At 36.7% G+C, this 15,992-nt stretch overlaps 1 protein-coding gene across 2 annotated transcripts in view; it reads right to left on the bottom strand.

The window, feature by feature from the left end:
• The window catches only part of adarb2 (adenosine deaminase RNA specific B2 (inactive)), a 227,658-nt gene that overhangs the window by 138,016 nt on the left and 73,650 nt on the right, over nt 1-15,992 (bottom strand). Inside the window, exon 1 of one of the 2 annotated variants that reach the window (XM_073863752.1) lies at nt 6,901-7,066. The exons of the other annotated variant lie outside the window; for it this stretch is intronic. The gene's annotated coding sequence lies outside the window, so the exon portion shown is untranslated. Of the gene's footprint in view, nt 1-6,900; nt 7,067-15,992 lie in introns of those variants that run through there. 2 annotated transcript variants of the gene reach the window in all.

Below are 15,992 nucleotides of genomic sequence, written 5' to 3'. Positions count from 1 at the left end.
ATAGGGAAAATATTGAAACTCTTTGGTTATTTTTAGCGCGATGCTAATAGGTTAATCAGATTCAATGGATTATGCTAAGCTATGCTACAAGTGGTACCGCCAGACCCGAAGATCAGCTTTTACTGTATATGGATAAGCATAATGGACTAAATCACTTTTTGGACTGGTCTTCTTCAATTGAACAGCATCATAGCATTTATTTTTTATTTTTTGTAAAAGCACGGTGTGAGGTATCTTCAAATTTCCATTTTAGTGCTCCACTGGAAAAATGACCACATAAAGTTGCGTGCACACCATCAGCGACTAGCAACGGCATGATTTAGATTTTTTAAAGGATACTTGGCAACTTTCATGTGACAAAAGCGACTGTGACTAGGTGACAGGAAGTGGCAACAAGAATTTGGAACGCCTCCTAATGACCTTATCGAAGGAGATGGCCGACACTGTGTAGGCTGTGTGCACGCAGCTTATTATGAGTTGAAACAATGTGGGTGAGTAAATAATGGCATTATTTTTATTTAATAATAAACATTTAGATTGTGAAAATGTGAATAGTCATTACATCCATGTTTCCTTACTATTATGGGTGTGAACTTTTTCCTTACTATTATGGGTGCTTGAACAGAAGGGTCATATATTGTGCCATAAGGATCAGGGGTTCAACATTAATAACAAGGGTCTGAATACAAGACATTGTGTAACAAATTTTCAAACCCAAAAGCACTCAAATGTCCCTAAAGTGAACAACATGAACAGCATGCTGACCAGCAAAGACCATGGACAAAAGAAAAATGGTTGTATGTGGAAACGTATAGGTTACTGTACCTGTTAAAAGAGTCCCAGCATGAGGTGAACATCCATTTGTGCGAAGCAAAGAGAGAAGAAAGGAGAAAAAGATGATTAAAAACATATATAGTGGACAGATATTAGAGTTTTACCAATAACGCACCGCAGCAATGTCTTTCACATGACCTTTCACCCAATAACACAAAAGAGAGCAAGAACCAAAGGCAGTTGATTGACAGCTGGGGCGGCCATCAGTAGATTTCATTCCAGATTGCCTTGCTATCTACAGAGATAGGCAGAGGTTATCGCTGACCACCTGCTCTGCATTCACAAACACGCTAACTGTTGACTCACCCACCGCATTACGATAAAGGTGCGATTCCACGCTGGGAATGCTGGATACGCTTTGATAGCACAGCAGATTAAAGTTTCAAGCTTTAAACGTTTGTTGTGACCTGTGATAATGAATTTGGAAAGTTCCCACATCTGGGCTAGCGACGAAAAAGTAGATGGGGGCTAGTTGTCAATAAATATTTTATTTTTGTAAGTTAATTTACAGTATGTATGCACACATACCTGTACGCTGAACGTTTCCATCATTATTGCCTAGGAATTAAAGATACAGTTCGCTGAACAAACGCAAGTAGTCACACTATATGGGGTAGGCTCTCATAATGGATACCTGCCATTTAATAGTCTATTATAAGCTCATAAAATGCTTTTCAGCAAGATTTAAACAGTAATACAATTATGAATCACTAAACCGTTCATAATGTCAAATTACAAATATGCAAGACACAAAAATATCAAACCATTCTTTAGGTCAACAAACATTTCATAAGCATTACATAAGTATTACACTTTAACCTTGTGACAGGTACCTCATGTGACAACTAGCCCCGCACAACCTTTTATTCATGCTCTTCGCTGCTTTCCTGAATCTTTTGTAATAGGGACAGCAGGATAAAGAGGCTGCTGACTGCAGCATTATCAGTTATTTACTTCTAATGGCGACTGTACTTGACTGGCAGTATCTGTAGCAATCATCGCAGGTCATTCAGCCCGGAGTAAATGGCTCTTTTAAATTCCGTATATCACATGCCCATTTTCCAGAGAGCTGCGGTGTCATCAGATTAAAGGGCCGCTAAATGCTAACTCACTGCGCCGCCGAGGTTCACGGAGTCCTAATGTTCCTTGCTAACATGTTCTCTGAAATTAGCTGCGTTATAAACATTAGCACTTTAAATGCACATACATTTGCCTGTGCGTTTCCTAGAATGAAAGCACCATTACATTCCTAATCTTAATATAAATGCATCTGTACTTAATGTTTTTATTTTTGTGAATATTACAGCTATTCTAAACTTGAAAATGGATAGTGTGATAGCACAGTGAAATATTTCTAATTATTTAAAATTATATTATATTATATTATATTATAGGGCTGGGAAAAGATTAATCGTGATTAATCGCATACAAAATAAAAGTGATTTTTTTTGCATAATATATGTCTGTGTAATGATTGTGTATATTTAACCACACACACATATTCATGTCAGATTTTTTTTATTTATAAATCATTTGTATATATAAAAATATAAATAAATATATATACACATGAGAATGTTTCTTAAATACATACATGAATGCGTGTGTATTTATATGTACATAATAATTACACACAGCACACACTCATATATTATGCCAAAAATCACTTTTATTTTGTATGCGATTAATCGCGATTAATCTTTTCCCAGCCCTATATTATATTATATTATATTATATTATATTATATTATATTATATTATATTATATTATATTATATTATATTATATTATATTATATTATATTATTGTTTGCATAATTAACAACATTTATACTTAATAACAGTAGTGTAAATATAGCACAGAAAATAATAATAGTAAATATAATTGAATTTTAAAATAAATTTTTATATTTATTTAAATCTTTTTTGAAAGGTTGCCGGAAAAATTTCTTCTAAAAATATATAAACAAACAAATATATCACATGAAAGATCAGACCCTCTGCTTTCAAACAAACAATAAACAAACAAAATGAGAAAAAAAACGTTTCATCCTATTTGTATTTTTTTTTCAAATATGGGTATTTTTCTTCAGAAACATTTTTTTAGCAAAAAGCTGAAATAATTGCATTTTTGTGAAGATATTTTGTTTTAGATCAAATTCAGAACGATTATCAAAACATACACGGAGTGTGAAAATGCAAAATTTGCTTACGTTTTTTTCTAAATTGGGTAAGTGCCATCTAGTGGATAATCGCGGTGTTACAGATAACCATAAAAACTCATCAGGAACAGTTTTTTTTCATGAAAATGTTTTCTATAAATTGACGAGATAACTCGTCAATGGCAGGGAAAGAGTTAAAAAAATTTTTTTAAACATTTTATTCCAATTCTACACTTCTGTTTTTTACAGAGATTTGTATATCCATTAACATTAAAAAAGCTGTAAATAAAGATTTGTTGGTTGGTTTAAGTTAAAAAAGTACGGAGCCCCATGGAGCAAAAATTAAATAAAGTTTAGTTTTGCGTGCGCACATGAAACTATCGCGTGCGGACGTGAAACCATCGCGTTTAGTTTTGTGTGCGCACGTGAAACTATCGCATGCGCACGTGAAAGCAAAAGTTTCTTGTGCGCACCCAAAACTAAACTTTAAAAAAATTCTGCACATTAAGGTTTTGCGTGAGCACGCGAAAGTTTTGCGTGAGCACGTGAAAGTTTTGCGTGAGCACGTGAAAGTTTTGCGTGAAACTATCGCGTTTATTTTCACGTTTCACGTTTAGTTTCACGTGAGCACGCAAAAGTTTCAATACTCAATGCCTCAATTTAATAATACTTTAGTTCAGGTCATCTAGTATGAGCAGTATTAAATGTTAGCATTAATAAAATAATTCATTTCATTAAGGTACTTCAGAAAAACGTATATGTATATCCAAGCAAGGATGCATGTCAACTAGACTAAAACTGCATAAACACAAAGAGAAGCACTGACACATGCACACAAATGCATACTCATACAAACTCAGCTGGCTTGGCTGGGGTTTCAGTTACTAGAAAGTGCTAAAGAGAGCATGCTTGCAGGCATGGCAATGTTGGCAGTGGTTCACGGGGATCATTCCATAGAAGGATGTGGATTACATTCGCATTAACATGTGGCTTTGGCTCCATGCTGGGTCATCCCCTACGCTGCTTCCCAAGAGAAAACTCATCTGTCTGGGGCAAAACTGTGCCGATCGAAGGCCACGGGGGGAGAGGTGAATCGCAGCTTTCTGCTGAGACTCATCTTCCACATTATTTCTCAACACGCCGACTGAAGCCCAGCTTAAGCCTTTATGGACTTTATAGGGCGAAATTGAATTCAGTGAAGAGAAACCAAACAAATGTATTGGATGTATATTACACTTCAAATCCATGATTCATACTATAACCGTAGTGACTGGGAATGAAACGTAAATTACATGACAACCAATAGCACCCGTGTTCCACTTTTCATACCACTGTTTCAAGGAAAGTTTGCTGGTGCATACCTGAGATCAAAAACCACTTCACACCAACCACATGAACTGAACTCAGAATCAGATTTTAGTCAGCAAAATGGTGAAGTTAACATTAAAATAATGTTTCAGTTTTATGCCATAAAGTATAATTTTCTATATTTTATGATACAGTCAAGAACAGAGCACCCAAAACACAGACCAAAAGCCTGAGTTTTTACGTGACCCTGTCTGTTAAGTCAAGGCTAAAGTCTTGTAATCTAAAAATTGTGAACATCAAAGTTTGTTTTCGATCAATGATGTTACATTGATTTCATACACATACTCATTCTGTGAAAATATAACCTTGATATTTTTAATATTGATTGTTCTTTACATTTTAAAAAACAGTTATTCCTTTAAAAAATAATTTTAGCTGGGTTTTTATTGACTGGATCACAAATGCAGAAGTTTCCAATACAGAGAAATACTGAAAAACTTCTTAACATCTAGACTAGACTAGGAGGCTCTATGTGATTATAAACATGTCATTGTTTCCCAAACGCCTACGAGAGATTCTCAAACACGGTGGTATAATTGATGTATCTGTTGCTGATGTACTCTTCCTTCCGGCTTTTCTTTTCCCCTGCCCTCATCCCTCTTTCACCACCTGCCACATGTTGCTACGCCAGATCTAGCTCCGTCGAGAGAAGTGATTCCAGTGTGTGAAAGATGCTTCACAGTCTCTCATTCAGCATCCATCAGACACCATCTGACTCACACACAAGTGTGACTATGCAATTAAGACCAAACGCCATGGAAATACATAAATCAGTCACAGCAAAAGGGGGAGAGGGGTATTACACGGGCTGTTTTTTAGACTTCATTACACTTGTGTGTGCATGTATACGAATATACATTGTGGTTTTAAAGAGGTCTAAGAAACACTGAAAAAATATCCTAGAAATAATGCCATGAGCGCATGAGCATTGCATATGTGTTATCTTGGGCATAACCAGGATAACCAAGTGTTAAATAAGCCATAATCTTGCAGTTTACATTTACTCTAATATGCAAACATGAAACATTATTTATTTTAAGTATTGCAATGTTGTTTATTTTCCACTTAATTAAACTCCCGTTAATTAACACCCTTTCATTTAAAGGAACGTTGCACCCAAAAATAAACATTTTGGTCATCATTTACCCATGTCATACAGACTATAAAGTTTTTGTTTTTTTGCAGTAAAAGTTTAAATGCTTCAGTATTTATTTTTGGAATAAAAAACAGACCAACCCATAAGAAATAAACAAACAAACAAAATCACAGATGAGATCTCTTTAATATCTCCATTATTTGTGGTAAACACCAATGAGATTAAATGGAGACCAAATGCAAACTTTAGCTTTTCCTGCGTATTAAATATTTCTATAGCCTTTATTTTTTTAAAAGTTGCCAACCAGCATTTTTTCGTGTTTTTCAGAAAAGTTTCACAAAAGTTTTACAAGAAAATTTTCTTCTAAACATAAACGTACAAATATATCAAATGAAAGAACAGATCCTCTGCTTTCAAACAAACAAACAAAACAGGGGAAAAAAAAAATTTCTCTGCTTATAAACTCTTATATATGGGTATTTTTCAAAAAAAAAAAAAAAATTAGCATAAAGCTGAAATACTTGCATTTTTTGTAAAGGAATTTTGTTAGAGATCAAATTCAGAACAATTATCAAAATATACATGGAGTGTAAAATTAATAAATAATTAATAATTATAATTAAATTTGGTAACTGCCATAGTGGATATTCACAATATAAAGTTTTTTTTCATGCAAATGTTTTCTCTTAATTGATGAGATAACACGTCAATGGCGGGGAAAGAGTTAAAAAACATTTTTTATATATTTTTTTCCTATTCTGCACTTCTCTTTTTTACACAGATTAGTATATCCATTAACAGTAAAAAAGCTGTATTTACACACTTTAAATAAAGATTTGTTAGATGGTTAAAAAAGTAAGTTACCTGGTTGCCTTATATTTTTAAGTTGAATAGTAATAGTTTAAACGCATCAGTATTTAATTTTGGAATAAAAAAGATCAACCCATAAGAAAAATCACAGATGAGATCCCTTTAATATCTCCATTATTTTTCGTAAACATCAATGAGATTAAATAGAGACCAAATGCAAACTTTAGCATTTCCTGCGTCTTAAATATTTCTCCTGAAAGAAGGAGATTTTTTTTCACAAAAAATGTATTTCATAAATGTCTCCAATAGAGTTTTCATTAAAATTATTGATGATTTTAATATGAACTTAGACATTTCTTTTTCAAAATTACACAAATCCAGATCATTATACATTACTACGTATTTCTCCAAAGCAATTTTTACAGAGGCATTTCAACTTTCTCGACTAGTGAGGAGTTGCTACAAATTATAAAAATAAAATTGAAATAACTTAATACATTTTATATAATTTGTAACAACTCCTTACTAATAAAAAAGTTCAAAATAAATTGTTATTTCAAGTAAATCAATAAGTTAAACTCAATCAAATCTCCTGAGTTATGAAACAGCACCATCTAAGTAATAAAATGTACCTTTTATGGGAATTCAGGTGATCTTCAGTGTAAATGTGCAATGGTGTCGATCATTATTCCTTGTAAATCCACATCATTTTTACTATAGGCCTATTTGCTTGTATCTATAGATCTCCTGATATTTGAGACTAACAGCGTTCATCGTAACTTTCCCATCTGCTCTATCCGCACGCTCAGCTCTCAAACCGGCACACTGCCTCTGGTGGTCCGTTTCCGCAGTCACGCGCAACTGCTAGCTGGCAAGTGCCGGATCCTGCTGAGAAAGGCCAACAACGGGCGCTATTCAGTCACTGCCAGCCTGAATGACCCAGTACAGGGCTCAGCTGTACACTAGCATATCAATTCCCCCCAAAGACAATGAACCCGGGCCCAATGACTAACAAACGAACAAAGTGACTGAGAAAAGTCACACATAGATGCCTGTCAACAATGCCTAATTGGCAACACATTTGTTTGTCATTTGCTGAACTTTAACGCTTTCCATAAACCCAACAGTCTAATTAGAATTTGATGGTTACATGAAAATGTGTCATTATTTTTCTGAGGAAACTCTACAGTCATGCGCACGGTGCTCGGCATCGGGCTAATTAAATCTATTTTGCCTATGCACGGCAAATGAACCTTGATGAGCAATGCGATCTCATTAAATGACAGTGCGGCAAATCCGGCACTGTGCCTCGGAGTAGCGGCCCTGATGTTTTTCCGACAACAGACGTCAATGGTGCTGCCTCAAACAGCTGGGATCTGGCAGTCCGTTGAACTTGTGTTCTTCCTCGTTCACTCGCTCGCTACCTCATCCGTAACTGTTACGATCAAAGCTTCAACTTCGGCAAGTGAGTCATTTGTTAATACATGCATTATGCGAGCCCACGAGCTGTGGCAGTCGTGCATTCTTTGCAAGTTTATTTTCTGTATGATCTGTTTCATTTAATAAAGGGGACATATCATGAAAATCTGACTTTAAGTGCTATAATTGGGTCCCCAGTGCTTTAATCAACATAAAAATGTGAAAAAGATCAACCCAGTAACTTACTTTTGGTAAACCATTCTCTGCAAGCATGTGAAAAAATAGCAAATTTGGGTCCCCTTGTGATGTCAGAAGGGGATAATACAGCCCCTTAATCTGCACTATCCAACCACGACAGATCAGCTCAGTTGCATTTTTAAGCACACACCCAAAACGGCACATTTTTGCTCACACCTACAAAGTGGAAATTTTAACATGTTATAATAAATTATCTATATGATATTTTGAGCTAAAACTTCACGTATGTACTCTGGGGACACCAAATATTTATTTGAAATCTTAAAAAAGTCTTAAAATGTCCCCTTTAAGGCTCCATACATTTAAAAGAAACGTGTAAATGCGTAATTGTCTTCAGTAAACAAAGCTCATGCCTTAAAAGATAACAAAATAGTATGTAAGATGTACTGCATTAAAAAGTCAACAACTACTTGAACTTCCACTGTAAGATTGTGGCTTTAATGGAGTAATTCACTTGCCTGAAGAAAACAAAGTGAAAATGTGACTCTGTCAGAGCAGCGTAGAGTCAAAAGTAACCGTTCGTGTCTCGTACAGATGTGTAATAAATCACCCACACAATCACTGACCTGCGCACTGACAAACTGGAAATGAAAGTCTTTTCCCTCTTGACAAATAATGTTTTCTCTGCCCTCGGGCTCTCTATCAGCACCGTGTGTAAGTGGGGGAGGTTACACATCAGGCCTGTTTCATTTGACATTAACGGCAGAAACACAAAGACCGATCGCGAACCTTTACCGATCTGGTAGGGAACCACCGCAGCCTGGGTTCGACATATCACAATGAGGCGGTAGGCATTCATAAAACGGGTAGGGTCAAGGCCAAAATTTGATTGATAGAGTACATCCCCTTCTGAAACGCCACCTGTGATAAGGTTTTAGACTCTATAGCTAAATATCAAGTTCACCCCGAAGACATTCTTCGTTACCAATAGTAACACTATTTTTAGACGTGTGGTTATTTGTAATTATCAGCGCAACCTGTATTCCATTAACATTAAAGGTGAAGTGTGCCATTTTCCGCACCACCAGTGGCATTGTAAGTGGTAATTGGAATGACGTGGTTAACCAATAGCTCATACGGACTTGGTAATGTAAGCCGAAAAGCAGTTGTGTCTGACATTATAAGGTTAAATAAAGAAATTTTAAAGATCATTTCTTTATTTCTTACAATAAGAGAAATAGTAAAGCAATGTTTCGATCAATAAAGATCTTTGTGTCTGATGAAAATCTTTATTGATCGAAATGTTGCTTTTCTATTTTATTTTACAGAATAAAGGAAACTAGACAACCAAAACAGTGTGCACCTGTTAAAATATTATTTGCATGTTTGTACATCCCATATACACTCACCTAAAGGATTATTAGGAACACCTGTTCAATTTCTCATTAATGCAATTATCTAATCAATCAATCACATGGCAGTTGTTTCAATGCATTCAGGGGTGTGGTCCTGGTCAAGACAATCTCCTGAACTCCAAACTGAATGTCAGAATGGGAAAGAAAGGTGATTTAAGCAATTTTGAGCGTGGCATGGTTGTTGGTCCAGAAGGGCCGGTCTGAGTATTTCACAATCTGCTGAGTTACTGGGATTTTCACACACAACCATTTCTAGGGTTTACAAAAACAGGGAAAAACATCCAGTATGCGGCAGTCCTGTGGGTGAAAATGCCTTGTTGATGCTAGAGGTCAGAGGAGAATGGGCCGACTGATTTAAGCTGATAGAAGAGCAACTTTGACTGAAATAACCACTTGATACAACTGAGGTATGCAGCAAAGCATTTATGAAGCCACAACACACACAACCTTGAGGCGGATGGGCTACAACATCAAAAGACCCCACCGTACCACTCATCTCCACTACAAATAGGAAAAAGAGGCTACAATTTGCACAAGCTCACCAAAATTGGACAGTTGAAGACTGGAAATATGTTGCCTGGTCTGATGAGTCTCAATTTCTGTTGAGACATTCAGATGGTAGAATCAGAATTTGGCATAAACAGAATGAAAACATGGATCCATCATGCCTGATAACAAGGCATTCTGTTCTGCAGACTGGTGGTGATGGTGTAATGGTGTGGGGGATGTTTTCTTGGCACACTTTAGGCCCCTTAGTGCCAATTGGGCATCCTTTAAATGCCACGGCCTACCTGAGCATTGTTTCTGACCATGTCCATCCCTTTATGACCACCATGTACTCATCCTCTGATGGCTACTTCCAGCAGGATAACGCACCATGTCACAAAGTTGAATCATTTTAAATTGGTTTCTTGAACATGACAATGAGTTCACTGTACTAAAATGACCCCCACAGTAACCAGATCTCAACCCAATAGAGCATCTTTGGGATGTGGTGGAACGGGAGCTTCGTGCCCTGGATGTGCATCTCACAAATCTCCATCAACTCCAAGATGCTATCCTATCAATATGGACCAACATTTCTAAAGAATGCTTTCGGCACCTTGTTGAATCAACGCTACATATAATAAAGGCAGTTCTGAAGGCGAAAGGGGGTCAAACACAGTATTAGTATGGTGTTCCTAATAATCCTTTAGGTGAGTGTATATGTGAATGCAAAACCAGAGGGGGGATTTAAGATCAAAATGTTGAAATAAACACAAATGCGTGTGCAGTTACAGACAAATTCTCTGTGTTCATATCCGGTAGAATATAATGTAATACTAATGTGTCATCTTACCGCTGACTGCTGGGACTAAATGAGACTGTGTGTTCAGAAATGCTTCTCCAGCGAGCACTTCAAGGGTCTCGTCAGCGACACATTGAGAAACATTCACCCTGAAACAAAGTGGTCTTAAGCACTGATCTGCCTCTGTTTTCTTTGCGATTAGCATGGCGGCGGAGCAAAATGTCATTTAGTCAAACAGCGCTGCGACGGATTTGCCGCACTGTTTGTCTTCTTAAACCTACAAGTAAAAACTTGGCAAGTGAACCAAAGGTGCATGAATAAATTAAGAGCCGGGGATAAAGGTAAAGAGGTAATACCACCTTTCAGGGGTCTCGACTGTACATGGTGATTTTGATTTGAGCAGACTGTGGCAAACCGTGTTCGGAAAAGGAGGGGGTATTTCAGCGTATAACTTTACTGAAAGATATGCTGTCTAGTTCTCCGGCTCCATTCTAGCATAAACAGCCATTGAACTGTCAATATGCCTTCTTCACAGATATTTCTGCCTTTTGGACTGAAGGCAAATGTCATAACCATTGCAATCTAACAGTGAAACTTGGATAGTTGTTTAGATGTCTGTTAGATATCCAAAATAATTGTTTAAATGCAGGTGATGGTCTTTAGAATTAAAAATACCATATAGCAATCTTGCAGACCTTGGTGATTTAAGGGCTTACTCACACATTATTCCAACTTGAACCTCATCAGGTGTGTTTGGCCCTCAAAGTCTGTTTTTTTTAACTAGTGTGCGGTTTGGTTTATCGCACCTTGGGCCACTTGCGGGGATGGATAAGAAAGCAAGCTGTGCAACTGTCATTCAACTTGACCTGCCCCCGGATGCACACAATACAATTACGTGAATATTTCTGAGTGGCATACGTTATAGATGACTGTGTCCCACATACAATACCATAAACATGATATTAGGTTTGGCTCCATTGTTCTAACGGTTCATTCACACAGGGTGTACACATTAACGTTTCTTGTTTACATGAAATGGATGATGTCATGTTTTGCCGAACTGAATTGTGGATCCATTGGCGTCGCGTCACTGCCGTTGCACTGCAAAAGATGACTTTCTTACTTAGTATTTTTGTCTTGTTTTCAGTTAAAATGTCTAAAAATTCTTAAATTAAGATGTATTTTCTTAATGAGCAAAATGACCTAGGAAAATAAGTCAAATTTAGACAAAAAATATAAAATTTAGATGAATTTATGCTAAAAACAAGCAAAAAAAAAAAATGCTAATGGAATAAGAAAAATTTCTTAAATTAAAGGCACACCGCGGAACTTTTTGGCCACTAGCGGGCGCTAGACATGGAGGCCACAAGCGCCGCAGCACTGTCGCAAAGGAAAAGAACTGGCCAACCTTAAAACTAAACTTAAAACTAAACCTTTAAAACGCTAAACGATCAACATTTTGAGACAACAGGGAGAAACGCAGTCATGTTACAACTTTCTGATGAGGAACTCGTGGCAGAAGCCATTTCTCAATCTGAAGGTTGCAGCCTCCGGATGTCGTATTTCTAAGCTTATTTCAGAATATTAACAATTATAAAGTTGACTATTATACTTAGTTAATCGTAAATTGTTGCAGTATGCTTATGACTTGCGAATGTAATGCTCAATTTACCTTAATAAACCAGGCTTGATGACGTATTCAGCCTCCATATGTGACCGCCGGAGGCTGCAGCATTCCAATTGAGAAACGATCAGAAGTATTTCCTTGCCTTTTTCCAAACAAATATTGTTGCATCGTCTCTCTGTCCCTAGCCAGGATTTTCCGCAATGGCGCTCATTTTTCCTCTTTTTTTGTGTAAAATTGTCACTCCAAATCCAAGTAAATCGAGTGACAGCGAAATACAGCAAATGAGGAAGAGAGAAGAGAGAACCGCTCGGATCTGATTGGTGAATGAATAGGGATTGGTAAATAAATAGGGTTTGGTTTTACACTGTGTGAGTTTGAGCAAGTTTGACTGACTGCTATAGCATCCTGGATTGTAATGTAAAACCATAGATAGACAGTAAAAGAAAGGTAAATACGTGAACACGTGAATGCAGCATCCGAATACAGGGAACTATATGCAAGATAATCGTCGTCATTTATAAAGAAGATCGCATTTATATATGAATAAAGATCGTGAGTTTATATAAAAAATTGCCTTAAAGGGGAATGGAACCCGGGTCGCCCGTGCCATAGGTCCATGACACCAACACGGTGCCACAGAGTCACATAATGGAAGTTGCTCTCTACACTCCTTCAGTAGCCTCCAGCAAAATTCACGTTAAAAAATTTGTGTGAAGGAAGTGACGTATGCCGAAAAGCAGTCGAATTTTGTAGGTTTTTTTGTGCTCTGGTTACTACCCGAAACCCTAAGTTTTAAAGTACGAGTAAAAGGATACAGACCCTGTCAGGCTATGGTAGACATGTCATTCAACCTATTTAAAGTCGATATACTATCACAAGGGTCTTGAAAATTTATTATGAAGGTTGAAAAACTACATGGTGTCGCTTTAAGTGTTTATGAAAAAGTAAACTTATTTCAAGAACATTTTTCTTATTTTTTTTTTCAAGATTTTTTGCTTGTTTTAAGCACTAATTGACTTAATTTACTTTATTTATTTATTTTGTCTAAAACTAGAGTTATTTTCCTAGGTCATTTTGCTCATCAAGAAAATACATCCTAATTTAAGAATTTTTAGACTGAAAGCAAGACAAAAATACTAAGTAAGAAAGTTTTTTTGCAATGTGCTCGCAGGAGAATGTGAGTATACCCAAAAGTAACTAGGAGTCTTCAGTTGAGAGTTGGTGATTTAAGGTGACATGGTGATGCAACAAAATTGGGTTAAATTTTAATGTATTTATAGTCAACATTTCTCTCAACTCCTCAATCTTTCTTTACTGAGCTCATCCAAATGCATTATGGGAATGCCTGATCCATGATAGACAAATGCAAAGCTGACAAACTTTGGCCTAAACTGATATTGGGTGCATCTGAAACCACCTACTTTCATAATATTTACAGTAGTAGGCAAAAAGCAGTAGGCGAGTAGTATGTCCCAAAGTATTCAAAAAATAGTAGGCGAAAAGTTTCTGGATGACCTACTCCTTCAGGTAAGATCCCGAAGTGTTCATTCGTTATCCTGTGATCCCTGGGAGAGGAGTTATCCAATGAAGAAGAAGACAGAGGGGCGTTGTTTTATTCAAACAAAATACAATTTTGAAATAAAATTCCGAGTCCTCTTTGTCTGAGACAGAGACAAGAACGAGTAAAAATGCGGTCGATTCCAAGACGAGACCAAGACCTTTAAAAAGTGGTCTCTAAAAGTACAACACTAGCTAAAACTAAAAAAATATTTTCATAATCGATTAATCAGACATTTTTATTTCGGTTAAAAACCTAAACTTCTATTCTATTCGATTTTTTTTACTTTTTATAGCTAAATAAATCCATAAATTAGTATGTGGCTTTTGCACATTTTTTATATTTTAAACCTTATATAAAAAGTTTGTCAGTTTTTAAATAGTAAAACAAACGTAAAGAGTATTCTCAATCTTTAGGAATATGCTGGTGAGGAAATTTTGCCACAGATTATTAAACTCATTTTCATTTGAAAAAGCAGCATATTGTTTCTGTCTACCTTATGTAACCGTTTTAAGCCTTTGTGTCAAGATCGCGTCTGTGATGCCTTAAAGCAACACTATGTAGTTTCCATGTAAAATGACTTACAGCGCAACAGTGCCAGGTATCAGACACTTTTCTGCAGGCAGGGGGAGGGGCGGGGCTGTGTTTCCTACCCTCCACCGCCACTTTCAGAGTGTGCTTGTAGCAGCTAGGAGGCTGCTCAGGTTGCAGCAACAGTACAATTTGACCAATTAAAAGTTGTTCTATCACTGGAATAATTTTAGAGACATTATTTAAAGGTAAAAAAACTACATAGTGTTGCTTTAACAATCTGTTAAGGTAGTCTAAAAGAACCTATTCTCTTAAGGTTAGTCATGTGTCATAATGATAATGTGATGACAGGCAGCACGCAAACCACACTTTCCCATTTAAGGTTTGGCCTCAAGAAAGCTGTAATTCTGTGAATTATAAGTAAAAGAGAGGTGATTAACATTGCTTTAACAAATACGGGCCATTAGCCCGGCAGATTGTCCGTGACATTTCAACCGCACGCACACCACCACAAATATTAATAGCTGCATTTCTGACCGCATCCATCTCAGACAGCTCCATCATATTATCAGCAGACTGCAGCAGGCAGCAGTGTCACACATTCAACGTGCGAGCCAAGACTGCAAACTCACATTTTTATATAAACCCACAAGCATATTGATTGCTTGTTCGCAGGTGGTTAGACTATCTGTGGGGTAAAGACTACAGGTGTTGAGGTGAAACTAATGCATCTGGATATCCAGCTCTTGGGTTTGCACCCCAGTTCCTTCCCAGCATCCTTTGCTTTGAGGAGGTAAAAGCCATAAGGCTTATTTACAGTAAACAGGAGCGATGGGATGCCTTTGTTGTGCCATTCGTGGACATTAATTAGTCATTCACTGTTTGTCCACATGCATAATTCAGATGGGGAGGTGGCATTTCGCAAGGTGTTTGAGCTGTGGGGGTTTTTGTTCATTATTCTTTCATCTTTTTTTGACAAAGCTCCTTCCTTACGACTCTTCATAAATGATCTTCAGATGTGCTACTGCATGCTGTGATTCACATATCTAAATTCAACGTCACAATAAAGACCCGACTATAATTTGATCACTTAGACTGAGACTTAGGGCTCTTTCATACACCCGGACACAAGTGACTTTTGCTAGTTTTAACCCGGTGCAATTATCATTTTCACGTTTAGCGCAACGTTGTTTAAATAGCAAATGAATTTGCACCCAATTTTGCGCCCACGGGCGTTCTGGTCTGAAAATGAGGTGCGTTAAGGCGCATTGTTGGCGTGTTGCTATTTTGAGGCAACTAAAATAGACTACGCCATTGATCAACTAAAACCTGGTCTGAAGTCTATGGCACAATATTGTTTTTGTTATTTAATGAGCGCATTAGTATGCGCTTTTAAACAGGATGACAACGCGCGTTTGCTTATCACATGGATGCGCAGCAGCACATAAACCTTTTTAAACATGAAAAATTAAAGAATTACAATGTAAAAGATTATTATTGAGTCTCAAGGACATAAATGAGGTCCATTACGAGACATTTGAAGGCGTAAAGAGCTGCTTCACATGTAGCCTGGTAAGTTATTGAATGTTTTGCTTTATTTATATTGCATCTATTTTTACGTTTTTTTTTTTAATGCTACCCCACGTATTTATTATATATAATGACTTTGTATCTGTGGATATAGTAAA

The sequence above is a fragment of the Misgurnus anguillicaudatus genome, chromosome 25, assembly GCF_027580225.2.
Source record: "Misgurnus anguillicaudatus chromosome 25, ASM2758022v2, whole genome shotgun sequence".
In the NCBI taxonomy this organism is placed as follows: domain Eukaryota; kingdom Metazoa; phylum Chordata; class Actinopteri; order Cypriniformes; family Cobitidae; genus Misgurnus; species Misgurnus anguillicaudatus.
Note: the sequence above shows the minus strand (reverse complement) of the source record. Positions and strands in the feature narration are given on the sequence as shown.